Source organism: Miniopterus natalensis, chromosome X (genome assembly GCF_054644295.1).
Source record: "Miniopterus natalensis isolate mMinNat1 chromosome X, mMinNat1.hap1, whole genome shotgun sequence".
In the NCBI taxonomy this organism is placed as follows: Eukaryota; Metazoa; Chordata; class Mammalia; order Chiroptera; family Miniopteridae; genus Miniopterus; species Miniopterus natalensis.
In genome coordinates, this window is record NC_142103.1 from 55329416 (window position 1) to 55347332 (window position 17917).

At 38.1% G+C, this 17917-nt stretch overlaps 1 protein-coding gene across 4 annotated transcripts in view; it reads right to left on the minus strand.

The window, feature by feature from the left end:
* LOC148090493 (uncharacterized) overlaps positions 1-17917 on the minus strand; it is a 184296-nt gene that overhangs the window by 110847 nt on the left and 55532 nt on the right. The window lies entirely within an intron of this gene.

Here is a 17917-nt window from a genome sequence, read left to right on the forward strand (position 1 = left end):
TCCATTTGTGGCTGAATAATATTCCTGTGTGTGTGTGTCAAATTTTCTTTATCCATTAAGCCATTGATGGACATTTAAGTTGCTGTCATTTCTTGGCTACTATAAATAATATTGCAGTGAACATGGATGCATATATCTTTTTGAGTTAGTATTTTCTTTTCCTTTGGATAAATACCCAGAAGTGGAATTGCTGTGTCATATTGTGGTTCTATTTTTAAGTGTTTTGAGGAAACTCCATACTGTTTTCTATAGTGGTTGCACCAATTTACATCTCTACCAACAGTGCACGAGGGTTCCCTTTTCTTCACATCCTGAACAACACTTGTTATTTCTTGTCTTTTTTATAGTAGCCATTGTAACGAGTGTGAGGTAATATTTCATTTTATTTTATTGATATATAATTGATATATCAGTTTCAGATGTAAAATGTAATGATTCGTTGTTTATATATAATGTGAAATCATCACCATAATAAGTTTAGTTAACACGCATCACCACTGTGGTTTTGATTTGCATTTCCCTGATGATTACTCATGTTGAGCACTTTTTCATATATATGTTGGCCATATGACCCTATAATTCCATTCCTGTGTACATAATGAAAAATAAATAAATTAAGTAATCATAATTTCAGCAATACACCAAACACGTTCACATTTCTTTTATATTTTAAGCAAGTGACAAAGACCTAGTTTACTAGATTTAGTATTTTAAAACTAAACTTAACATTATATATTTAAACGATTGCCAAAACTTACTGCCCTGGCTGGGTGGCTCAGTTAGTTAGAGTGTCGTCCCATACACCAAAAGATTGCAGGTTCAATTGCTGGTCAGGGCACATACCTATGGGAGGCAACCAGTCAATGTTTCTCTCTAATATCAATGTCTCTCTCTCTCTCTCTCTCTCTCTCTGTTTCTCTCTAACATCAATGTTTCTCTCTCTCTCTCTCTCTCTCCCCCCCCTTTCTCTCTCTCTAAAATCGATAAAAACATATCCTCGGGTGAGGATTAAAAAAATAATAATAAAACTTATGTTGCCAGCATTCATACACACCTAGAAAATATACTCACTTTATATTAAACTAGAAATGTATTACTGTGAATGCATTAATATCTTAAACTACTAAATACTGAAATTAAAATTGAAATTATTTTTGTGGAAGATTCATCCTGGCAATACTAACTTCATCGCATGCTGACACTACTTGACTCATGGCCACTTGACTCATGAAAATATTTAATTCAAAAGCAAAGTGCATATAGAAATTTTGAACACTTTTATATATAAAACAAGGTACCATTATGTGATCCCAACAATAAACTGAAGTCTATATCAAATAGGGACTCCAATGAGCTGATTATAAGTTAGATTAGTTACACTGAAAGTTGAATTCTTCAAAAGCCTCAAAAAGTTTTCCTATTAATCTTCAAATGATGCTTGTTATAGTTCAACATTTCTGTTTAATCCATGCATTGAATAACTTGTTAACGCAAGTGGAATAGCTGTTCCTTGCTGTTTATCATTAAGGATTTTTAACATCTTCAACTTCTACTCTGACATATTCACAATTTCCTTGTAGTGATTTTTTTGTCATTAATTATTTTAGAAGGTAATATAGATTTGAAGTTGCCCATCCCAATTCCACCAAGCAAATGACATAGAAGAGAATGAAGTGAGGTTTCCATGACCCAGTCAACCAAAAGAGGTAAATCCTGTATCAAAATAATAAAATTTGACTACAGAAGATGGAAATCCACTGAAGGGAGAGAAAAATGATCACCCTCTGCCCTGGCTCCTGCTTACACAGAAGCCCTTTTGGTTCCCAAAAATGTCCTCAAATGGGTCTTCATAGTTTCCAATATGCCTTTTTTAGATCCTCTGCTGAGTCACGTCTCTGCATGGCTAGAACTTCATACTAATCCACCATGTTTTAACAGGCTGTTGGAAGAAATCCAAGGATGCAGGAGCAGGTGACATGAAGGAGGACAAATGGGATAGCAGGCCCTGTCTCCCCTTGGCTCTGCAATGGCTGTGCTAGTGATAGCAGCAAAGGAAACAACTCCTAGTGCTTTTCTTTCTCTACTTGGTTTTAATTGGTTAGATAGTATGCATTATATTTTTTATTTCTCATCTGAGGATATTTTTTCCATTGCTATTCAGAGAGAGTGGAAAGGAGGGAGAGAGAGAGAGAAACATCAATGTGAGAAAGACACATTGATTGGTTGCCTCCCACATGTACCCTGACCAGGGCCAGGGATCGAGCCTGCAACCAAGGTACATGCCCTTGGCTGGAATCGAACCCAGGATCCTTTAGTCCTTGGGCTGACACTCTAACCACTGAACAAAACTTGCTATGGCTAGATAGTACGTATTATAAAAGAAATTGCATACTCAGTTTCATTTTTGGGTTGTTTGTTGCTGGTGTACAGAAGTGCAACTAATAATTTTATGTGTTGATTTGTACCCTGATATTTTAAAGAATTTGTTTTTTTAGTTCAGTAGCTTTCTTGTGAATTCTTTGGATTTTTCTAAAAAGTAGGTCATATAATCTGTGAAAAAAAGTAGCTTTACCCCTTCATTTCCAATGTTGATGCCTTCTTTTCCCTGGCTAGTAGCTCTGGCTAATACCTGCAGAAAATGGTGAAAGTGGGCATCCTTGGCTTGTTAGTGATATTAAGGGTAAAGTTTTCAGTCTTTCATCATTGAGTGTGATGTTAACTGTGGGTTTTTCATAAATGCCTTTATCATGTTTAGGAATTTTCCCTGTTCCTAGCTTTCTAAGAGCCTATATCATGAAAGAGTGTTGACTATATAAAGAGCAAATTAAACTCAAAGTGGGGGGGGGGGGGGAATCAATACAATTAATATAAAATAATAAAGAAAAGCAATGAAACCAAAATGTAGATCTTTAAGAAGATCAATAAAATTGATAAACCTCTAGCCAGACTGATTGGAAAACAGAGACAGAGAAAAAGAAAGAGAAAGCATGACATTATCACAAATAAAGGTGATATCACCAGAGATTATATAACTACAAAACAAATAAGTAAATTTTATAAACAACTTTATGTCAATAAACTCTAACTAAAATGAAATGGAAAAATTCTATAACAGATTTAAACTATCAAAGCTCAGTATATATATAACCCCTATATCAATTAAAGACATCGAATTTAAGATTTAAATTCTTCCAAAAAAGAAAATAATAGGCCAAGACAGATTCTCTGGTGATATTACTTTCCAACTCATTTTAATGAATTAGGCCACAATCACTCTGATATTAAAACCTCACAAAGATATTATAAGAAAGGCACAAATTGATCTCCCCCATGAAAATAAATGTAGCAATTCTTAACAAAATTTTAGCAAATTTAATCCAACAATATATAAATATGATAATGTATCTTGACAAAATAAGATTTATCCCAGAAATACAGGCCATTTTAGAATTTAAAAACCAATCAATGTAGTTCAATATATTGAATTTCAACTGTAAAACCACATAATTACCTCATTAAATTAAAAAATGTAAAGCCCATTCAAGACTTTAAACTTTGAAAAAGGTAAGAATAAAAAGAAATTCATTTAACCTAACAAAGGAAATCCAGAAAACAAAAACCTACAGCTACTATTATGCCTAATCGTGAAACATTTCCACCACTTCTATTCAACATTGTAGGTGTCTTAGGCAGTAAATAAGGGGAAGGAATTAAATGAGATTAGAAAGGAAGAAGTAAAATTGTTCTTACTTGCATGTGAAATGATCCTATATGTAGAGAATCATAAGGAATCTCTAACAAAGCTACAGCTAACAAAGAAGTTTAGAAACTATTAGGATACAAGGTTTAAAGCCCAAAAATCAATTGTATTTCTACAAATAGCAGTAAGCTATCCAAAAATGAAATTCAGAATAATACATCCTGAATAGCATCAGAAAGGATAAAGCATTTCACATATCTCACTCATATGTGGAATCTAATGAACAAAATAAACATAGAGGCATGGGACAGACTGATGAATTTCAGAGGGAAGGTGGGGAGAGATTAACCAAAGAACTTATATGCATATATGAATAACCCATGGACACAGACAATAGTGTGGTGGTGGAAGGGAGGTGGGCATGCAGAGGGGAGGGGTCAATGGGGGACATAGTAATACTTTCAACAATAGAGATAAATTTTACAAAACAATAAAACATTTAAGAATAAGTAACAAGAGAAAAGATAAACAAAACTGACACAGACTGAAAATGTTACTGAAAAAAACAAGTTTGGCAGCTCACCACTCAAAAACCAATACTGAGAGACAAGTGCTGGATAGAAAAGAAAAGTTGCTTCATTCGGGAAGCCAGTAGGCTGGAAAGAAAGCAAAGTAATATCCAAAGACCATCTCCAAAGTTCCAGACCAAGCAGAAGAGTTTTTAAAGGGGAGGAACAGTGGGAATATAGCAGGACCTTTTGTGCTGGTATGCATGCAGACAGTAAGGAGTTAATAATTTTTTATTACAAGGACACTTCCAGGTGTCAGCAGTTAGACACAGCTTCTTTAAAGATACATTCTTTCCTTCTGTAAAACAAACTCCCATAAATTCTCATTGTGACTCTAAAGTTAACCCTCCTGCTTGACAAAGAAACACTTAATGACAAAGAGACACTTAATGACTACAGATTCCTGAGAACAAAAGAAGTTGAGCATGAAAAGTAGAGTCTTTAACATGTGAACAAAGGCTTAATTAAGAATTAAATTATTTAATCCTAGCTGCCAAAAATACTAGGGACATTAAAATCACAAGGGGGCCCAGCCGGGTGTGGCTCAGGGGTTGTGCGCCGACCTGGGATCCAGGCGATCAGGGGGGCTTTGATTCCCAGTCAGGGCACATGCCTGGGTTGCGGGCTTGATCAATGACTCTCTCATCATTGATGCTTCTATCTCTCTCTCTCCATCTCCTTTCCTCTCTCTGAAATCAATAAAGATATATTTAAAAGATAAAAATAAATAAAATAAAATAAAATAAAATAAAATCACAAGGCGCTCACTACAAATGATACAGAGAACAAACTGATGGTTGCCAAATGAGAAGGGGTTTGGGGAACTGGGTGAAAAAGGTGAAGTAATTAAGAAGTATAAATTGGTAATTAGAAAATAGTCATGGGTGTGGACAAAAAAGGGGTCATATCCTAAAGCTTACGAGCTCAAGGAAGGCCAGCATGACAGGCTCTACAAACTCAAGAGACTGAAAGTAACCACATAGGATGGTCTGAACATAAAAATTCCTAACTAAAATCGGGTCATGATGGGTAGTCATGTCCTAGGCCTGTAACTTCCTTAACAAAGGTCAATCTTTAACATGAGAGACTGTCTACTGTTTTTGTATCTAAGAAAATATACCTCTGAAATGTCAGTGATTTCTCTCCTTTTCCTGACCTCTCAGGGCACACCCTCAACACCAGAGCACAAGACCACCAGAGTATGAGACCCCCTCACTGTTATCTTGTTCCCCCTCTACCACCTCTACGTGCTGTAAATGTTAATTATTAACTATCCTGTAGCCACTAATGTAAAAGAAGTGTGTCTCTCCATTTTACTTTTTATCCAATCCCAGCAATTTCCCCACTTTGCTTTCGCCCACCCCCCCTTAATCTACCACCAAACGATTTCATGTAACTCTCCTTACATCTCCTCCTTTGATTCTACTGTATAAAATAAGCTGTAGAACTGCCATTCTCTAGAGAATTTTTTTCAATCTGTTGAGATTTTGGTTCCCCGCAATTGTCCTCAGCTTGACTCAAGAAAACTCATAAAAACTCTACAGGTTTGGACTTTTCTTATATCAACACAGGAATGTAAAGTACAGCATACGAAATATGGTCAATAATATTGTAATAACTATGTATGGTGCCAGGTGGGTGCTGGAGCTATTGGGGGGATCACTTGGTGAATTACGTGAATGCCTGACTACTATACTGTGAACCTGAAACTAATATAAAATAATCTTGAATGTCAACTTTAATTGAAAAGTAAAAAGTAAAAAAATCACACAAGCTAGAAAATAGAAACTACAAAATATTGCTTGGAGAAATTAAAGATGTATGAGATACCTATGTTCATGGATTGGAAGATGCAATATTATGGTTAGATGGGCCAGGTACAGAAACCTGGGTACAGAGACTCACCAGAGCAGAAAGCCTGGGATGCCTGCCTAGCAAGGGGCAAAACTGGGATAACAAGAACCTTGTCCCCAGGATAACCTACTTCCCCCAGCATATCACTGGTCATGTGGTTTAGATTCCCTAAGTCTATCTCCTTCCCTCTTCTTCCCCCGCCCAGGGGACCTCACAAGACTTACAACCGGGAGAGCAACAGGCACATGCCCGGGTTGTGGGTTTGATCCCCAGTAAGGGGAGTGCGGGAGGCAGCCAATCAATGACTCTCATCATTGATGTTTCTCTCTCTCCCTCTCTCTTCCTCTCTCTGAAATCAATAAAAACATATTTTATTGAAAAGAAAAAAAATTAGAAATGGAGAAAGGATTTAAATAATATTCCACCAAATACATATAAATGAGCAATAAGCAAATAAAAAGATGCTTATCCTAGCTAGAGTTTAAGGAAATGGAAAATGAAAGAATGAAATGCCACTTCATAAGAACTAAACTGGTTATAATAAAAAAGATGGGCAATAGCTAGTGATGATGAGGATATGAAGGAATGTGAACTCTCATATATTGCAGGTGGAAATGTAAAATAGTACACCCACGTTGGAGAACAGTTGGGCAGTTTCTTTAAAAGCTAAATAAATACTTACCCTATAACTAGTTATTCCTGTCCAAATAATGTATATAAGAGAAATGAAAACATATAAGGACATTTATATCAATGTTCATAGCAGCATTTATTAATAATAGACAAGAGGGGGGAAAAGGGCAAGAATTCAACTTTATGTTGAATGCTGAATGGAAAAACAAAACTGTGGTATATCTATAAAATTGAATAATATTCATCTCTAAAAGGGGAATAAAATACTGATATATGCTACCGCAAGAATAAACCTCAAAAAGATTTTAGTAAGTGAAGGAGGCTAAACTCAATATAATAAATATTACATGGTTCATTTATATGAAGCAGTTAGAAAAGGCTAACCTTTAGAGATAGATCAGTGGTACCCTGGTACTGGGAATGGGAACAGGACTGACTATAAACAGGCTAGAGGGAATTTTTGTAAATAATAAAATATCCTAAAACTGGACTGTGGTAATGGCTGCACACTACACAAATTTACCAAAAAACAAATGAATCATGCACATACAATGGATAATTTTTATGGTATATTATACCTCACTAAGGCTTAAAAAGAGACAAATTGAAAATTTAAGTAAAAATTGTAACAACTGCAACTTAAAAATTCACTTGAGACTTTTTTTTTTAATATGTTATTATTCATTTCAGAAAGAGAAAGGGAGAAGGAGAAAGAGAGAAACATCAATGATGAGATAGAATCATCAGTGGGCTGCCTCCTGCTTGCCCCCTACTGGGGATCGAGCTTGCAACCTGGAATGTGCCTGGAATCGAACTGTGACCTCCTGGTTCATGGGTTAATGCTTAACCACTGAGCCACACCAGTTGCGCTCACTTGAGATCTTAATAACAGAATGGAGACAGGATGAAAGAGCCAATCTGAGCAACAGGATAACAACATCAAAAAAGTTGAAACAGCCCGGCTGGGCGTGGCTCAGCGGTTGAGCATCAACCTAGGATACAGGTGATCAGGGTTCAAATCCCAGTCAGGGCACATGCCCGGTTGCGGGCTTGATCAATGACTCTCTCATCATTGATGTTTCTATCTCTCTCCCTCTCCTTTCCTCTCTCTGAAATCAATAAAGATATATTTAAAAAAAAAAAAAAGTTGAAACAAAATGAACAGAGCCTCAGGAACAGTATCAAAATGTCTAGCATACAAGTCATCAGAGTGTGAGAATGAGGGGGGAAATGTGCAGGAAAAAAAAAGTTTGTAGGACTATCAACCAAAAACTTCCCAAATTTGATAAGACAAATTCACACATTCAACCACCTCAACAAACCTAAACAAGATAAACCGAAAGAGAAAAACACTACCACAGACAAAATGCTAAAAACCAAAATTACAGAAAAAAGTTTGAAAACAGTTACAAAATATTAAACATTTCATATGAGGGAACAAATAATTCAAACAACTGCAAATTTCTCATGAGAAACCATGGAACACAAATATGGTAGAAAAACATGTTTAAAGTGCTGAAAGAAGAAAAGCCACCACTCAACACCTCTTAATCCAGTGAAACTGTCCTTTAGGAACAAAGGTGAAATGAACACTCTTAGATGAAGAAAAATGAAGAGTTTATGTAAAGCAGAGTTGAGATGAAATGATAGGGTTCTTTAGTCTATAGATAAATGATATATCCAGGGGAAGCTAGTATTTTTAGGAATATAGAAAGAACAGCAAAACTGATAAATGACTGAGTAAATATACAGGACTATTTTTCTCCTCGATTAGTTCTTTAAAATATGCATGACTCTTGAAAGCAAAAATCTTAAGACAGTGTAGTGAGCTGTCAAAATATATAAATGTAAAACACATGGCAACTATTTTAAAAAATCAATGGGGGGGGATATAAAGAGATCTATATTAAAAGTGTTAAGTCTATATAAAAACTGGTGATTGCAAGGTATGTATACTGTAATCCCTACAGCAACAAAACAAATTTGAAAAGGACATTAAAATGGAATATTAAAATATGTTCAAATAACGCAAAATAGAAAAATGAGAAACAGGAATAAGAAACAAAAACAACAAAGATGACCAAGCTCATACATGTAGAAAGCTAGAAACAGTATCGCTACCATCCCTTAAGAGAAGAAAAATGCTGACAGCTACAAATTAAGGGTTTTCTTGACCTTAGAATGAAGTCATGGCCAAATATTACATAGAAATTTAAAGAAAGGAAGGTGCCTGCAGGGAAAAACAGAATCTAAGCATTCAATTACTGGAATGAATGCCATAGAAAGCCATGTAAAAGCAGGTAGAATGGTTAAACTAAAATTTATAATAAACTGTTAAAGGCCAAGTGTGGACAACCATGAGAATGGATTTCAAAAATGCAGGTCAGGTTTCACTCACTCACTACAGCCTTTACCAACAGGAAAGATCACAGAAAAAGGTTCTCTTGGTGCTCTCTGGGAAAGGAGAACAGCAACTATGGCTGAAATTCTGCCCAGACACATCTCTCCTATCTCTCTTACCAAAAACAGAAAACAAAAATCTCAATATAAAAGGAAGATCATTAAAACCTGGAGCCCAAAGCATTGGGTAGAGCAAAATTAATACTAAGCCTACCACCTTCAAGAACAAAAGCTTAGCCCAGGGGGCATGGCTCAATGGTTGAGCATCAACGTATTAGCCAGGAGATCTCATTTCGATTCCTGGTTGGAGCACATGCCCGGGTTGCAGGCTCTATCCCGTGAGGGACGTTCAGGAGGCAGCTGATCAATGCCTCTCATCATTGATGTTTCTATCTCTCCCTCTCCTTTCCTCTCTTTGAAATCAATAAAGATATATTTTTAAAAAGGAACAAAAGCCTAAGTGCACAATGTGGGGACACCCACTAGTAGAAAGCAACTACATCTGGGTAAGGGGAGGAAAAAAACAAAATTTTAGCCCTGGAGGAGGAACAGAAACACATGCTGAATATAGCATTACATCTAAGGATGCAAGACTTGTGAATGTCATACCCCAAGACACAGACACGCAGTGCCTGCTTAACACTGAGTGTAATCAGAACAGTAGAGAATAAACACCTCCCCCCCTAAACTGCATGCTAAGAAGCATCACGTAAAATCAGAATAATACATATACAGGAGAAAGCTGAAGGAAACAGACTCACTCTGGGTAGCAGTGCAAAGCGGGAAACCCAAAGCCAATCAGGGACACAAAAACAAAGGTTCAAAGTCTCTGGTACAGTGAGGGAAATCACAGTAACAAGTTTCAAAAACAGCCCTGACTGGTTTGACACAAAAATCTACATTAATAGCCTAGACAAAGAAAAGATATGCTTTTCTCAAAAAAATAAAAAATATTTACTTCAGTATCTACTATCTTATATATGGCATGTCTGACTTTCAACAAATATTATAATACACACAAAAACAAAAGGACAATAAAAAGACTGAAAAGCATGCAATCATCAAAGCCAGACTGAGATATGAGATGTAAGAACAGAAAATTTAAAATAACTAAGATATGCTAAAAATGTAGACAACAGGCAAGATCACACATGTAATATTAGAAGAGAGGTGGAAACTCTAATAATCAAAAGGAAATGGTAAAAATGGAAACACATTAACAAACATGAAGACAAAAGTAGATTCAACACAAATAAGGAATCAGGGAACTAGAACATATAGGTCAACCTAAACAACCCAAACTAACATGTGAACAGAAAGTAGAAAAGATAAAAGCAAAATAAAACCATCATTCAAGACAGAATTATGGAGACAGTAAAAACATCAGTGATCAGTGGTTGCCAAACGTTGGGTGTGGAGGTTGGAGGTTGGGGAAGAGACGGAAATGAGGACTTTTAGAGCAGAGACTCTGTATGATATTTTAATGATGGATACATTTATCCAAACCCACAGAAGCTGAAACAGCAAGATTGAACCCGAATGTAAACTATGGACTTTGGAGGTTGATGTGCCAATGTAGGTTCATCAGGAACAAATACCACTCTGGTGGAAAATACTGATAATGGGGGAGGTAATGTATGTGTGGGGGCAGGGGGTATATGGGAAATCTCTTTACCTTCCTCTCAATTTTGCTGTGAACCTAAAACCACGCAGAAAGATAAGGTCTGTAAAAAAAACACAAAAAACCTTGTCATACTCCTTTAGAAACAGCATTAGTATTGTGCCATCAGTGTTGTTTCTAAAAATGCAGAAACATTTCAAGAAATGTTTTCCCATTTTCTTCTAGATGTCATAGAGTTTGTCTGTGACACACTTTTTTATTTTTTAAAAAATGTTTTTATTGATTTTTTAGAGAGAGGAAGGGAGAGGGATACAGAGACAGAAACACTGATGAGAGAGAAACATCAATCAGCTGGCTCTTGCACGCTCCACACTGGGGATGGAGCCCACAACCCCATCATGTGCCCTGACCGGGAATCAAACCGGTGATCTCTTGGTTAATGGATCAATGTGCAACCACTCAGCAACACCGGCTGGGTTGTGATACATTTTAATTAATATTTGTATAATGAGTAAGGTATGTGTTCAGACATTTTTTAATACGTGGTCCTCCAACTGTTTCAACACCTTTTGTTAGAGAGATTATCCTTTCCACATTGGTCTTTCGCCTATGTGTTGAAAATAACTAGATTTTGTAGGTCTATTCCCGGACTCCTTACACTTTTCCACTGATCTTTGTGTTTCTTTCACCAATACCACATAGTATTGATTATGTCATCTTTATACATGTATAAATCAGGTAGTGTGAGCTTTCAAACTCTTTATATTTTACTTTTTCAGAACAGTTTTGGTTACGCTAATTTCTTTACATTTTTATATAAATTTTAGAATAAACTTGGCAATATCCACAAAGAGGTTGGTGAGATGTTGGGTTAGATGACACTGATCTAAATATGAAATTGGGGAGATTTAATATTAAATCGGGTTCCCAAACCCAATTCCACCATGAGGAGTGGGGGTGGGGGAATCCCTAACACCAACAAACAATTCTCAGACACCAGAAAGATGTCTGAGAATTAAACTCAATTCTCACAAAATCTACTTGGAAATAGCATAAGATTTCAAAGGTTACGTGATCAATCCTACAAGACTGCCCCCCAACACACACAAACGCACCCTTCAGACACCACACACAAACCCAGGTTACCTGTGCTTCTGACCCACTGGTCACAGATTGGAGGTTCCAAGCAGCTCTCCAATTCAGTATGCCAATCACCTGTACTTCTGACTGCCTGGTTCCCACAATCCCCTCCTTGGGTTCGATTAATTTGCTAGAACAGCTCACCAAACTTGGAGAAACATGTTACTTACTAGATCACTAGTTTATTTTAAAAGGATATAACTCAGAAAAAGCCAGATGGAAGAGATGCATAGAGAAAGGTTATGTGGGAAGGGGTGCAGATCTTCCATTGCCTCTCCAGGCACACGACTCTGCCAACATATCCATGTGTCCACCAACTCAAAAGCTCTCCAAATCCCAGACACTTGGGTTTTTGAGGAGGCTTCATTAAAAAAAAGAAAAGAAAAAGAAAAGGCCCGGCCAGGCATGGCTCAGTGGTTGAGCATCAACCTAAGATCTGGAGATCGCGGTTCAATTCCCGGGTCAGGGCACATGCCCAGGTTGCAGGCTCGATCTCCAGTTGGGAGCGTGCAGGAGGCAGCAAATCAATGACTCTCATCATTAATGTTTCTACCTCTCTCTCCTTCTCCCTTCCTCTCTCTGAAATCAATAAAGATATATTTAAAATTAAAAAATTAAAATTAAAAAAAGAGAAAAAAGCCCTGGCCCATGTGGCTCAGTTGGTTAAGCATCGTCCCATGAACCAAAAGGTTGCTGGTTTGATTCCCAGTAATGGCGCATGCCCGGGTTGCAGGCTGGATCCTTAGTAGGGGGTATGCAGGAGGCAGCCGATCAGTGTTCCTCTCTCACATCGATGTTTCTCTCTCACATCGATGTTTCTCTTTCTCCCTCTCTCTCTAAAAATCAATAAACATATATTTTTTAAAAAGCATGATTGATTAAATCAATGGCCCTTGGTGACTGATTTAATCTCAAGTCCTTTCCCCTTCCCCAGAGTTACAGGAGCTGTAAGTCAGGAATTATGGACAAAGACCAAATATATATGAAAAATATTATCTTGGTCATCTGAGCAACCACAGGGCAATGGCCCAGGACAGTCACGGGACTAGCAGGGATGCCTCTAACTCTCGACTGGGAATTTATCTGTCTCTCAGTTGATGGGGAACCAGACCACAGTGCCTCAAGATATCCCTTTGGGTGAAATTTGACCTAAGTCCCTCAAGCTTCTTTTGCAATACAGCCTGGCCGCACTATATAGTGGGTAATGGAGAGGTTTGTCCAGTTAATGGCACCATTAAGTTTAATCCTATCCTGCAGTTAGACCTGTTTTGTCGTTCCTAAGGGAAGTAGATAGAGAATGAGGCCTTTTTAAATCAATGTGTTTTTTCCATATATGTAAGCAACTATAGCTCTCAGAAATGACCTTCAACTATGTGCTTAGCTATAAATTAGATCTCTGTAATTGTTTCAGAAACTGAACAAAAAATATGCCCAGATGGGGGGGAAAAATTGCAAAAATGAAGGAATTTGTCAATCCTTTGCCAACATTTGCCAATCCTTGAGGTATTAAAAATGAAGTCCTTGTCCTTTTACCTTCCCCAAAACCTCCCCGGTTTGTTTCAAATGCTTATAGATAATTGGCTTTATAAAGTTCTAGGACCTTTGTAATGCAAATACCTGGTCAAAAATCCTTATCTAGATCATCTTTTGAAATGCAAGTTTTTGGGAACTAACCCTTATTGAAGAGGAAAAAAAAAAATTAAAGACTTTAGCCATCTGAGTAAATCAGTTTAACTTATTTCAACTATTCCTTTTTTTTTTTTTTAATCCTCACTCAAGGATACTTTTTCCATTGCTTTTCAGAGAGAGTAGAAGGGAGACAGAAAGAGAAACATCGATATGAGAGAGACACATCGACTGGTTGCCTCCACATGCGCCCCGACCAGGGCCGGGATCCAGACTGCAACTGAGGTTCCTTCCTGCCCTTGGCCAGAATCAACAGGGACCCTTCATTCAGCAGTCCGATGCTCTACCACTGAGTAAAACCGGCTAGGGCCTCAGCTATTCCTTCTGAAATTTGTGAATTTTTAATTAAAGTTATTGAATATCAAGATATTTTATAATAACATGAAATACTAAAGCATAGATTGCTAGACAAGTCTTAGGTTTGCCCGCTTTTGGCTTTTTATTGGAGAAAGTCTGTAAAGTGGATTTGGAGCTGTTGATGTAATGTCTTGTGCTTTGTTGAAGGTGTGTTTCTTGAAACTGAGAATGTGTTCCAGTTAATTGGAAAGAAATTGTATGGTTTTGATAATAGAAGGTATAAGGTATGGAAATATATTTTGAAGGGGAAAAAAGGAAAGTGAGTTCTAAAACTGGTTATTTCTGAATGGATAAAAGGGTTTGTGAAAGTTGTAGAAGGTCTGTGAAAGTTATAGATTTGTAAAGAGAAGTGTTAAAAGGAAATTGTATAAGTGAGACAGGCCCGTAAGCCCCAACAAGCAGAATAGGGAAACTGAGACAGATAGTTAAACAGCAGTTTGCAGCCACCTATCTTCCTTAAACCAGATACTTAAGAGTAATTGGTTTGCACTTTTCCTCCCCAACCAGAGGGTAAACAGCTTAAATCACCAAACTCTGGGAAACTGGTTACAGAAATCCATGTGCCCTTTGCTGATCACACCCAAGGACAAATGAAGTTAAGAGAATAAATGTCAAGTTGGTACATCAGCATAAAGCTAATGAATATTCTACTGAGATCCTCCCCTAAATGCCTAGTCTTTAAACCCCCTCAAAATGAAGGCCTAGTGTGCCTTCTAAATAATAAATTTAGTTAATAAATTTAAAGATGAAAAGTAAGCTAATACAGAGTTAGAATTTGGTCTTTTCAGCTTTGTTAAAAAGGACAAGAACTTTCCTCTTGCTTTTTCAGATATAAGGAGACTTATTTTTAAAGCAACTCGGTGAATTATGTATTTTTCTCCCTACCTGATCTCCCCAGAATTTGGCAATTCTTAATGAGTCATGGCAATATGTTTCTTTGCATGAATTCAATAAGACCAGTTTCAAATTGTGGTTTTATTAACCAAGACTTTGGCTGGAATGTCATGTCTGAGAGACATGCCTGGACTGGCTGTCACCAAAAAGCCTAAGGAATGAAGATGGACTTTGAAGCCAATAAGAGCACCTTGGAGACATAGCCTGGTACAGTGCTTAGTCACATGGTTCATGGCAGTCTTTCCAGGTAAGGAAAAAAGGTTGCTTTCCCAGGAGATGGCAAAGGAGGAACCTCTGAACATTTTGGGAACCTCAAGAACTAGAGGAATTCACCCAAGTCTATAGGTACTGAAGGCAAACCTGATGGCAACTAGATGGCTCAGCTTCTTTGCTCTGAGGGGCTAATTAAAGGTCAATAATGAGATTCCAGCAAAGCAGATTTAAAAAGCCTATATGATCAATTGCTATTTTTATTGTATTTATGCAAATCACCATGCCAAATTGAAGCTGATCTTAATACAGTAAATAATCTGGCTCTTTAATATAAATGAGGGTGATTTTAGGGGAGAAAATATGTTTTGTTTTGTTTTTTAAAATCATCACCTGAGGGTATTTTTTCCATTGCTTTTCAGAGAGAGTGGAAGGAAAAGAGAGAGAGATCGATGTGAGAGAAAGACATCACACATCGATTGGTTGCCTCCTGCGCACAACCCAACGGGGGTTTGGAATCGAGCCTGCAACCTAAATATGTGCCCTTGGCTGGAATCAAACCCGGGACCCTTCAGTTCATGGGCAGACACTGTAACCACTGAGCCAAACAGGCTAGGGCAAAAAATGCATTTCAATAGACTATAATACACAGTTGTGAATATTAGACTCTACTTCAATTAAATGTCTTCAAAGTTTTATTTTTCACCTATGAATTGAACTGAATCCTGAATTTATCTAGTTTTCTTAAATACTTGGCCACAACCCTCCAAACTAATGTTTCATTTTTCTCCCATCCTTTAACTTGGAATTAGAACTAAAACATTTTTCCCTTCCACCTGACCATTTTTCATAATTCTTGTTGTTCTAGCTTTTGCCCCAATAATACTAAGACTTATGACAGTTTGTCTCCACCAGGTTACAAGCCTTACTCTCCTTCAGAATACCACCTCTCGACACCACTACCACCTCCTTCCGTGCCCAGGCCTCATTGTCCCTCTGACAGACAGCATGGATCTCTTGGCTCTAAAGGAAAGCACCGCCCCTCTTCAACAGGACATAGTTACAGATGAGACCCTGAGCCCGGCTTCCCTGAAAGAATTCAGAGCCAAGATCCTGAGGGAGGATATGGTAGGCAGTTAGACAGACATGAGCAGAGCAAGGACTATGGGCTAGGTACAGGTCATCAGGGTGGAAAGCCCTTGGTGCTGGAAAGCCCCTGGTGCCTAGCAACGGACAATTGTAGGGTGGGACATCCACCCCAGGGTGACCTTTCCTCCCTCCTAGCACATCTCTGGTCATGTGGTTTGGACCCCCTGACCTTTCTTCCCTAGAGATAACACCTAGGCCTCAGTTTTATTTCAGCTTCAGGCCCAGAAAAGCAACAAAACCAGCCACAGCTGACCTCAAGACAAACTGCATCGGATAATTACCCTCCCCGCTCACAGCCCTGACCCATCAATCTGTGGAGACCACAACCCTGAAAGGACATACCTGGAAAAGGGCTGAATATTCTATTAAGATCTTCCCTTGGGACCTCCCCTAAAATCTCCTCCCTTACAAAGGAGGACCCAGCACACTTTCCCTCCTGGGAGCATGCTGGAGCCTTTTCCTCTCCCTTTCCTTCCCCCTCTCCCTCACCACCACCAGGTGGGTTACCATTAGTTTCCTCACTCCCAAGCTCCCAGGGCCCTTCCTTTATCTCTATAACTTGTTTCCTAAGCCCATTTCTTCTAGGAATTACTTTTTTTTACCACTGTGATTTAACAAATAAATGTTCTCTTATAGTTTGGGGGGGGGGAAGATGCATTATGGTCAAGATAACAATTTCCCCAAAATTAATCTACACATTGAATCAGAATCACTACCAAAATTACGGCAGGTTTTTTCCAAGGGGGGGGAATGTTGATTCTAAAATTTATATAAAGAAGCAAAAGACCCAGATTAGCCAAAAGCACAAATTTGGAAGATTCACACTGCCAGATTTAAAAATTACTACAGGTCGGCCGGGCGTGGCTCAGCGGTTGAGCGTCGACCTAGGATCCAGGAGATCAGGGTTTGATTCTCGGTCAGGGCACATGCCCGAGTTGCGGGCTCGATCCCCGGTCGGGGGCGTGCAGGAGGCAGCCGATCAATGGCTCTCTCATCATTGATGTTTCTATATCTTTATCCCTCTCCTTTCCTCTCTCTAAAATCAATAAAGATATATTTTTTAAAAAAAATTGAGAACACTGAAGTATCATTATAGTCAATTCATTTTCAAAGAAGGTACCAAAGAAAATTAATGGGCAAAGGGTAGTCTTTACAAACAGCAGTGATGAATCTATTGGATGTTTACAATAAGATGAACTTAGACCCTTACTTCACAACATACATAAACATTAATCTCAAACTATATGCAGAAATCTAATTGAAAAAGGTAAAACTATACAACTTTTAGAAGAAAACACAAGACTTAGCCAGTTTTGCTCAGTGGTCAGAGTGTCAGCCTGCATACTGAAGGCTCTCGGGTTCAATTCCAGCCAAGGGCACGTACCTCGGTTGCGGGCTTGATCCTGGCCCCAGTCAGGGCACTTGTGGGAGGCAATCAATCGATGTGTGTCTCTCACACCAATGTTTCTCTCCCTCCCTCCCTCCCTCCCTCCCTCCCTCCCTCCCTCCCTCCCTCCCTCCCTCCGTCTCTCTCTCTCTCTGATCCACTTTCTCTGAAAAGCAACAGAAAAAATATCTTCAGGTGAAGATTAAAAAAAACAAGAAAACATAAGTAAATCATTGAGACATTAGGTTAGGCATGTGTTTGCTAGGTATGATACTGAAAGAATCATCCTCTAAAAGAAAGAATTGAAAAGAAGCCTT